The sequence below is a fragment of the Falco cherrug genome, chromosome 10, assembly GCF_023634085.1.
Source record: "Falco cherrug isolate bFalChe1 chromosome 10, bFalChe1.pri, whole genome shotgun sequence".
Classification (NCBI taxonomy): domain Eukaryota; kingdom Metazoa; phylum Chordata; class Aves; order Falconiformes; family Falconidae; genus Falco; species Falco cherrug.
In genome coordinates this window covers 39,110,664-39,119,542 of record NC_073706.1, presented here as the reverse complement: position 1 = coordinate 39,119,542, position 8,879 = coordinate 39,110,664, and the positions used below count along the sequence as shown (strand labels likewise).

Genomic DNA, 8,879 nt, shown 5'->3' with positions numbered 1-8,879 from the left:
CTTCGGAAAGCTGGCCACCAGAAAAGGCAGTTCTTCAGTACTGAGAATCCTTCCCCTACAGGTCAAAGAACTGTAATTTTGGATTCTCTGCTGTCCTGGGTCTGGCTGGGATGCAGTTTATTTTCTTCACAGCAGCCCACACAGCACTGTGTATTAGATTTCTGACCAAAACAGTGTTGATAACACACCAGATTTTTACCTAGGGCTGAACAGCGTCAACAACTTCTCTTTCTCACTTTGCCACAACCCACACAAGTAAGTTCAGGGTGGGCAAGAAGTCAGGAGGGTACACAGCTGCAAGAGAAAAGGTGGAGCGAGAAGCAGGGCAAAAAATCCTGAGATACCTGCAGTGCAAAAACCTGAGATACCTCACCCTTTTTAAACACATGAAATACTTCTATGCCTGTGCACACACTCATGTAATTAATCAGAATTTGTGCACGTGACCTTATCGTTAACTTGGCCAGCATGCTCAAGGCACTCTAAACAAAAAAGAAGTGTTTGTCAACACAAAGCGCATCAGGTAGTGTGGTCACACGAAAGAACAAGAATCTTCATATGCATCATATTTGCCAAAAAAACTGAAACACAACAAAACCCCAAACTTGCCTCCAGCTCTCAGGTCAATTTTTATCAGTAAGTTGTATTTGTAACATTCCTTATATGCATACCTTCCTTCATCCTCAGATGTTTCACTGGAAGTGCTATCATCCGGTACTTGACCATGATTGCCACTGGAAGAGCTCATCTGCTGATGAGCCCTCTGCTTTGAAGGCTGTCTTTTACTTTTGTTTGCAACTTTGGCATTCAGGGCAATTTTACTGCATTAAACAGAAAGAAAGAAAAAAATCACCAAGTGAGTAGGTTTGCAAAAAATATTTCTGTGAAACAGATATACTTAAGATGATGTCCAGAAACAACTGAGACAACAAATATCTATGATAAAATCACAGACCTGACTGCAATGATCATGAAAGATACCCAAGTATTTAAAATCCTTGCCCTAGGAGTCAGGGGGACACATGGAATCTGAGCTAGATCCAGGTTAAGCTGGACTATATCCAAATAGCCACAGTACAGAAAGCATCTAGAGCAGAGAGGTTCTTCATCTTTGAAGAACAGACAGGAAAAAACTCCTGCTTAGGTTTACATTAAAATATGTGTGCCTTCTTTAGACTTTTGAGATTGGTTTGATACTATCATCTTTTCCTGACAAAGGGCATATTAACTTAATGAAAACACCAACTGCACAGAGATCACTAAAATCACCTAAAAAAGGGAGTAGTAGCAAACCGCAAGTTCCTACTTTTCTTTTCTAGGTGGCCATTTCCTACAAAAATAACTGCTTTTTCTAGTCTTCAGTTCTGGTTTTGAAGATGCATTTTGCCTCAGTATTGACAAGGAAATCACAGGAATTTGGGTGGGGGTTTACTTTTTTTTTCCCCTTTTCTTTTTTTAGAGCAGGCAATAAATTTGAACCTCCATCATGCACTTCGTGTTTTCTAAAAAGAAATTTTCTTCATTTTTTGAGAAGCAGTGGACTACTCACTATGGCTTTCACCACTGAGGAAACTACTTCAACTACTACAGTATTAGAAAACCTAAGACACTTACATAGTACTACAAATAAGAATTAGAGATTATTTCCTTAGCTTACCATTTCATTGGCATTTTAATCAATTTTGAGCTCTCCCCAGATGAAAAACTCTTTTTGTCTTTTTCTTCTATCGTGTTTTCATTCTCCATTTTCAAACAGTCATTCTTCCTTACAGTAATCTTTTGTTTCATTTGCCGATTAGTGATGTTATTTAATTTATCCACACATTCCTGTTTTGCCACGGCCTGCACTTTTGAACATCTTTGTTTGCTTTTTTCGTTCTCAACCTATAAAAACAAAGTTAAGCTTCATGTATTTCTAGAAGACAGAAACTCCACATCCAAGATTGATTAATTCAGGGTTTACCCCTGAAATAATCTAAAATGAAATATTTTTTTTAATTCATAGAGAAGCATTTTCACAAAATTACACTACAAAATGTATTACGCCATTGAAAGTACTTTGAATTCACTCATGATGCAAGACATAACAAAAATACAGCCCTTAGAAAGAAAACAGTATCTTAAAACATGAACAACAAAAAAAGTGAAAGCATTACTGATGGACAAAGAGTTAGGAGGACTGCACAATGTTAGTTGTAACACCACCAGAAAAAAATCAAGTGGAACTGTGCTGGGCTACTGCTCCCTGAACAAGGGGAGGAAAGAAAAAAAGATCCCAAACCCACAAACACAACTGGTTTCACAGGAAAGAGGAATTTTAGTGAAAGGCAATGAAGACACACCATGCAGATATCACAGCACATGAATTATTAGTCAAGACCCTGTTCAGAAGCTATTTTCATTCTTTGATTCAGAATCAGAACCGATAGAATTGTATGGATTTCTTTTTAAGGGAATGAAGTGATAACTACTTGCACTGGAACCGAATGCCACCTACTGTTAAACTGGAACAATAATGCATTCCGTTTTCCAAAAATGGGGAAAAAGACAACTCTCCACTGCCCTCTTTATTCACCAGTCACCTATTTCCATTAGAACAAAACCCGGTTTGTAGGAAGCATCTTCCCTTCATGAGGAATAGCTCAAGTGAAGAGGAAATATTCTGCCTGGCTCCAGAAGGCTGCGGGTCTCCCCAGGCTCTTTTACACACGCTCCATCGCTGCTATTGCTTCAGCAGCGGTTTTACCTCCCAACAGAGACCTCCTTAAAAACATGTTCTGACTTTCCTGAACAGTGGATTGTATCTCACAGTTTCATTGATTTGGACAGCAGAATCCTGCAGTTTCCATTGAAGCTAACGAAGACTGTGTGCTTTCAAAACCAAGCACGTTCAGCACCTCCATCATAACTCTGAATTAGAGCTATTGCCTAAACCACTACATGCTGCACACGCTGCCCGTGCCCGCCCTGGCTAGCCCAGCCCTGTTTTACCGATTCATCCAGGCACTTGCATCAGTGCGTCTGACTTGGTGAATTTACACATGAGAAACCAGGCATTTCTGACCAACACCCATGCTCTTTAACTGCACTGGTTATTTTTAAATTGATGACACATTACTAATAGTCAAAATCACATACACCACAGATTTTCCCTGAATTTCTTCATAGAATCACCTGTGATTGCTGTTGTCAAATAACATGACTGCTTCTTTCTTTACCTGCAGAAAGCTTGGCACAACACGTACAATACTGCACAACATACAGCTCCATCTGACAGTCAGACCAGAATGACCTTCCTGCAGTGCAGGCGGGCTGCATATCTCCAGTAGCACCCACAGCCCCAGCCTGCACTGCCTTAGAGACAGCAAAGATCCGCGCTGACGAGAAACGCTCTCATGCACATGGCATTTCACCTTGTCCACGGATTTGAAACACGGGTTGCTTTGCGAAATTTAATTTTATAGTTTCGTTCCAAGGCAAAACAGACTGTCCAACAACTTTTGACTTACACTAAAAACCATAAATATCCACCTTCCATATGAACGGATACATGCCAGGATATGTACTGCTGATGAATTTTTTCGCATGTTGCTGGGGAGCAATACCTGCACGTGTTCATCTTTTTGTCCATCTCTACTGGGATTCCTTCTAGCTGGGTACGTTGCATCTCAGGGTTGTATGGAGGGGATTACCTCCAAGCAGCGGGACAGATCACCAGCCACCCCTGTCGCTCCTAAACTGCCTCTGCTGAGCATCTCAGTGCCTCCCACAGTGGTGGCTTGCTCAAGAAGAGGTGGCCTGTGATGGCTCCTCTCCAGTGCACATGCCCACAGGACCACCGAGCAAAGGACTATCCCACACCATCCTTCCCCACTTTGAGAAAGAAAGCACGTACGCATCTATGGCTAATCTCCCTTCTGAAGCAGTACAGCTCAGCTGAGACCTCAGACTGCTTTTCTGCAGCACCTGGGATTCTTACCAACACTGTCTCCATGAACTCTACCCGGACTCAGTTTTGTGCAGAGGAGGTGTTTACTGCCGCATGCACAAGAGCAACGGCAAGGGCAGGCAGCGCAGCGATGTCCTGTTACCGAACGTGCTGCTCTGGGACTCCCAAACAGGCGGTCAGTTAGATCCCTGGCAAAGTTCTCCAGCAAAGCCACCCGTGATTTGTATCCACCTCAGCTGTACAAACACGGTGTAAACAGAAGCAGAGCGGCTCTTTACCTCCAGCACTGTATGTCCCTTTCCTTCCCATGTCACCACCACCTGTAAAAGCGCTCACGGAAATGAGCAAACCCCACCCGCCAGAAAGAGGCAGGGCTTTCAAAGGAAAGGAGGGTATTCAATGGGAAGCTGCAGATGTGCCCTGCCTGGAGAAGGCACCACTGGCAACCCCTCCTCCGTGAGCTGGGGAGATGCAGAGGGGGCAGGAAGGCAGGCGTCCGGGAGTAACTAGAAGCCCTGGTTTGCTACTGCTGCAGTAGCCCTGGCTGTGGGGACAATAGAGCTCGCCATGAAATGACGATCAACCAAAATATTTCAGAGGGGCACAGCAGGGAGCACAAGCTGCTGGGCGTCAGCAAAGGGCTGTGCTCAGCTTCTCTGCGGCAGGTTGCCATAGGCAAGGTGAACACGAAGCACAGGGAGGATCTGCAGTTCTACCTGCCTTGCAGGGGCTTGGCCTGAGCTCCCCCTTTGCAAACCAAGTCACCCTCCCACCACACGGCACAATCTCTGCTTAATGTATGTCCCAGCAACTGGGGTACCCCATGCAGAGAAATCTGAGAGGTCCCCCCTGGTCACAGCTCTAGTCATCAGTGGTTCCAACAGCGTCTGATGCTCAGGGTGTCCCCTGCGCCAGTGGTCCTCCCTCCAGGCGCCCCTCCTCCTCTCCATTTGCCCCGGAGTAGACGAACTCAACATAACACCCATTCTGGGGAGATTTAAGCCCCGAAGAGCTCAGAACTGGCTGAAGCCAGCACAAAAGCCTATCTTCTCTCTGAGAGTTGCAATGTCCTTACACCCTCCCTGTCCTTCCCCTCTAGATCAGAAACCAAACAGGGGAAGCGGTGCACGCAGATACACAGAGAATACTGAATGGGACACACTGGCTCCTCTTCCAACTCCTTTATTGTCTCAAAGGTGTTTTCATTCTGTTGGAGGAAAAAGAGAGAAATATGTAGAGTCCCCAGGTTTATCCCTAGTAAGCACTTTCACATGTTCATTTAGTAAAGCAGATTAGATTGATTCCTCAGATATTTTTTTTTGGGGGGGGGATTATAATGAACTCATTCAGTTTTTAAATCAGGCTTAGGAGCCGTGACTCACTGGCTGCGAATACATGTACACACATGCGTGTACAGGACAGCACAGAATACTCTATTTACTCATATGGGTCTGAAAAGACATTTTTTTTTTCTATCATTTTTTGTTCTGTGCATCATTTATGGCTGGACTGCATGGACAAGATGGTTTTCTTAATTCTGTGAAAACACTTGCATCTATTGACGCCTGCACCTCTAAACATAGTGATATGGTCATACAGCCAAATTTGCAAAGCCGGTAACTGTTCTTACACCATTCTGGGCATAGCAGACACACCCATAGAAACACCCCTAATGGTCATGCCTATTTACACATTTATTTCTGCTATTTCATCATCTGTAAAGAACAAGTGCTCCTTTCCTCGACCTGTTTCAGAAGAAATCTGAATATTTAAGGAATTAAAAACAGATGAGTCGGCCAAAGGAAAATTTAAACATACTTACTTTAACAATGCCAAGGTGTTATTACTAAAATGCAAGCACTTTGACAGCAGGTATCTTATGAGTGCTGTGCAAAGTGACAGAGAAAAGCCTCAAGAAAAATCTACCAGAGTTTGGGTTAATACACTAAATCCCAGCACAATGGTTCAAGGGTAAGGGCACTTTAAAACAGAATGCGTCCTGAATCATGTTAGGAAGAAGACAAAGAACATATCCTGCTGGGAAGATCATTAATGATTAGGAAAACTTGACCAGGCTACTATAAATTTGTCCCAGGTTAGAAAAAGCCAAGAATCTTTTAAAGGACACTACAAAAAAATAACATTTAAGACAAAAGGCAGCGTAGTAACAAATGGAATTAAAAGGAGTCCTAGAAAGTAAATCTTTCAGTAATAAGCAAACAAAGCTAATAACAATCTAGGGCATAGAAAAGATTAGTTCAGCAGCAGGATGCACAGCAGATAGGAGAGCAAATTAGTTCTGTTTTACCAAAACGTAAATGGAGGGGGGAAAAAAAATTCAGAACTTAAGTGTTTCTCTTTATTTTTCCTGCATCTAATTTTTAACTGTTAAGAGAAATAACACAAAAGCTTTATTTTTGCTAATGCCAGGCAACGGGAATCTGGAATTTAAATTAATCCTTCACACACTGCCATTTGGGGATCATTTCTACCAGATCCAACAAGGATACAAGGGATAGGACAAGAGGAAATGGCCCCAAGTTGCCCCAGGGGGGTTTTAGATTGGACATTAGGAAAAAATTCTTCACTGAAAGGGTTGTCAAGGACTGGAACCAGCTGCCCAGGCAAGTTTCAGGGTGGCCTCACCATCCCTGGAGGCATTTCAAATATATGTAGATGTGGTGCTCAGGGACACAGTTTAGTGGTGGACTTGGCAGTGTTAGGTTAATGCTTGGACTCAATGATCTTAAAGGACTTTTCCAACCTAAATGATTCTATGATTCTACACTGTTCAAAATTACCTACAGTCTTCCGTCAAAAAACAGGGTTTATACTGCTGTTTCAATTGTACTGGTTATCAGGTAATCCAGCCTCGTAGCACTCTTTAATTTAAAGTTTACAAGCACCAAGATATCCCCCAGTGACTGCACTTTAGCTAGTTTGATATTAAGCTATCCATTTTTCTTAACGTGATTAGCAGCATATCTCAAGCTATGTTTGAACATATTCTTAGGTGAATGGGAGATACTATCAGCTTTTCATTAGACAGAACATGTGAGTATTTTAAAAAGCCAAACTCCAACAGAATACACAGCACAAGCATGTGTTTCTGCCAAGGTATTTTCTATTAAGCAAATCAAATGCACATGTTCATTCTCTCCCTCTTCTGTCCATACTTAAAATCCAGGCAAATTTGCAGAACAGCGCAAAGAGCAAGGTGTTAGAACTTAGAGAGAAGACCCACAACTTCTCTCGTACATGCTCTTCTGCTACCTGTAGCTACGTGCTTACCTTTGCACTCACATTTGTTACACAACACACTTTGGTGCCCGGGAATTTGATTGATTTAGATTCGCCCTGACAGAAGCAAACCTTTTTTTTTAACCGTTTGACCTTGTTTCACTTCTAACTGGAAGATCAGTCCTGCCAGGAAGGAGAGGTGAAACCTCACGACAGCTAGAGGGTGAATAATCTCTCTTCAAACTTTAAAACTCTGTGTATGAAGTTTCCTTTACAATTTGTACTCCACCTGGCTATTAAAAATGTATGAAAAGCACAGCAAGAAATCAAGCCGACCGTTAGTACAGAAGGTGCCAGCAGTTCCTCCTCGTTTCGCGAAAATCCAGCCCTCACCCTGAGGCTGCGGGACCAAATCCTGTGCAGCTGGAAGCGGCAGCGAGCCCTGGCCCCGGGGAAGGGCAGCTCAGCACCCTGCAAGGACGAGGCGCATCGCTCCGCTCCCCGCCACCCCGGGATGCCACACAGCCCCGACGCCGGGCAGCGGCGGCAGCACGGGCTCGCTGACGGTAACGGCGACCCTCCTGCCTCCCCCGAACGCGTAACGAGAGGCGAAAGCACCGTCCGGGCCGGCGGCCAAAGCACCTGGAGCCGCATCTCCCACCCCGGCAGGCCCGCCACCCGCCGGGCCGCCACCCCCCTCGCACCCAGACGGGGGGCGAGCCCCGGGAAGGGCCGCTGTCGCACCGGGACGTCGTGCAGCCCCTCCGAGCACCGAGGCCGGCCGGGGCTGGCAGCGACCGTCTCCTCGGGACCTGATGCTGCCGTCCAACGGCCGGATCCCATCGCCCGACGTGCAACGGATCGAGCACCTGCACGGCCGAGGGACCAGGTACGCGTGTCTGCGGGGACGGGAGCTGGGGGGCAAACCCACAAAGCTAGCACAGCTCTTTGCAACAGGAAAATACTTTATACACCTGGAAAAACCGTTTACAATGACCTTTAGTCACACTTAATCCTCACTGGGTCTTACGAGCCTCGTCCCCATTTAAAGGCACAGCGGTCTTTACTTTCACTCAAGTGTTCATGCACAGTTCAAGTAATTTCTGTTTGGTCTCATTACCCAATTGGTTCTCCCTGAGCTTACCTTATGCCCCAGCTTGACCCATGGCGTCTGTTCCCTCTCCCGAGGCCGTGTGCTGCCAAGCGCCTGCAACACACGCTGTCCTCCGGACCCTCTGCTGTGCTTCGCTGCAGGCCCTCACATCTTTTCTCTACGTCGCCACTTAAGGCGCAGAGCTGCCTTCTGCTGACCACCTACGTGCAAGCCGTCGGTCCGCAACGCTTCCCGGGGCGCCGGGGGCTGCCTGCGGCGCGGCGCGGTGCGGGGCCGGGGGCGCCTCTGCGGGTGCTGCCGGCGGCTGAGGCGGAGCCGCGAGTGCGGAGCCGCGGCGCAGCCCCCGGGTTCGCCCCCTGCGCAGGGCTGCCCGCTCCCTTCCCTGCGCGCTCCCCGGCGCTCGCCGCCTCGCTCCGGCCTCTCCCGGAGAAGGGGTCCGCTCTCCGGCTGGCCAACGCCTGCCCCGAGCCGGGCACGGCCAGCGCCGCCGTCGCAGGAGCGTGTCGGGGCGAGGGGCGGCGGCGAAACGTCTCGAACCTCGGCAGCGACAGCCCCGACCGCGCGGAGACCCAGCAG

General features: G+C 46.6%; 1 long non-coding RNA gene across 1 annotated transcript; it reads right to left on the bottom strand.

Annotated features, from left to right (window-relative positions):
- Positions 1-675: 675 nt before the first annotated feature.
- LOC129736944 (uncharacterized) lies at positions 676-8,573 on the bottom strand. Its single transcript, XR_008734188.1, has 3 exons — positions 8,334-8,573; positions 1,658-1,884; positions 676-821 (listed from the first exon to the last, which is right to left on the bottom strand). It is a non-coding gene; the product is annotated as an uncharacterized LOC129736944 (long non-coding RNA).
- Positions 8,574-8,879: the final 306 nt, after the last annotated feature.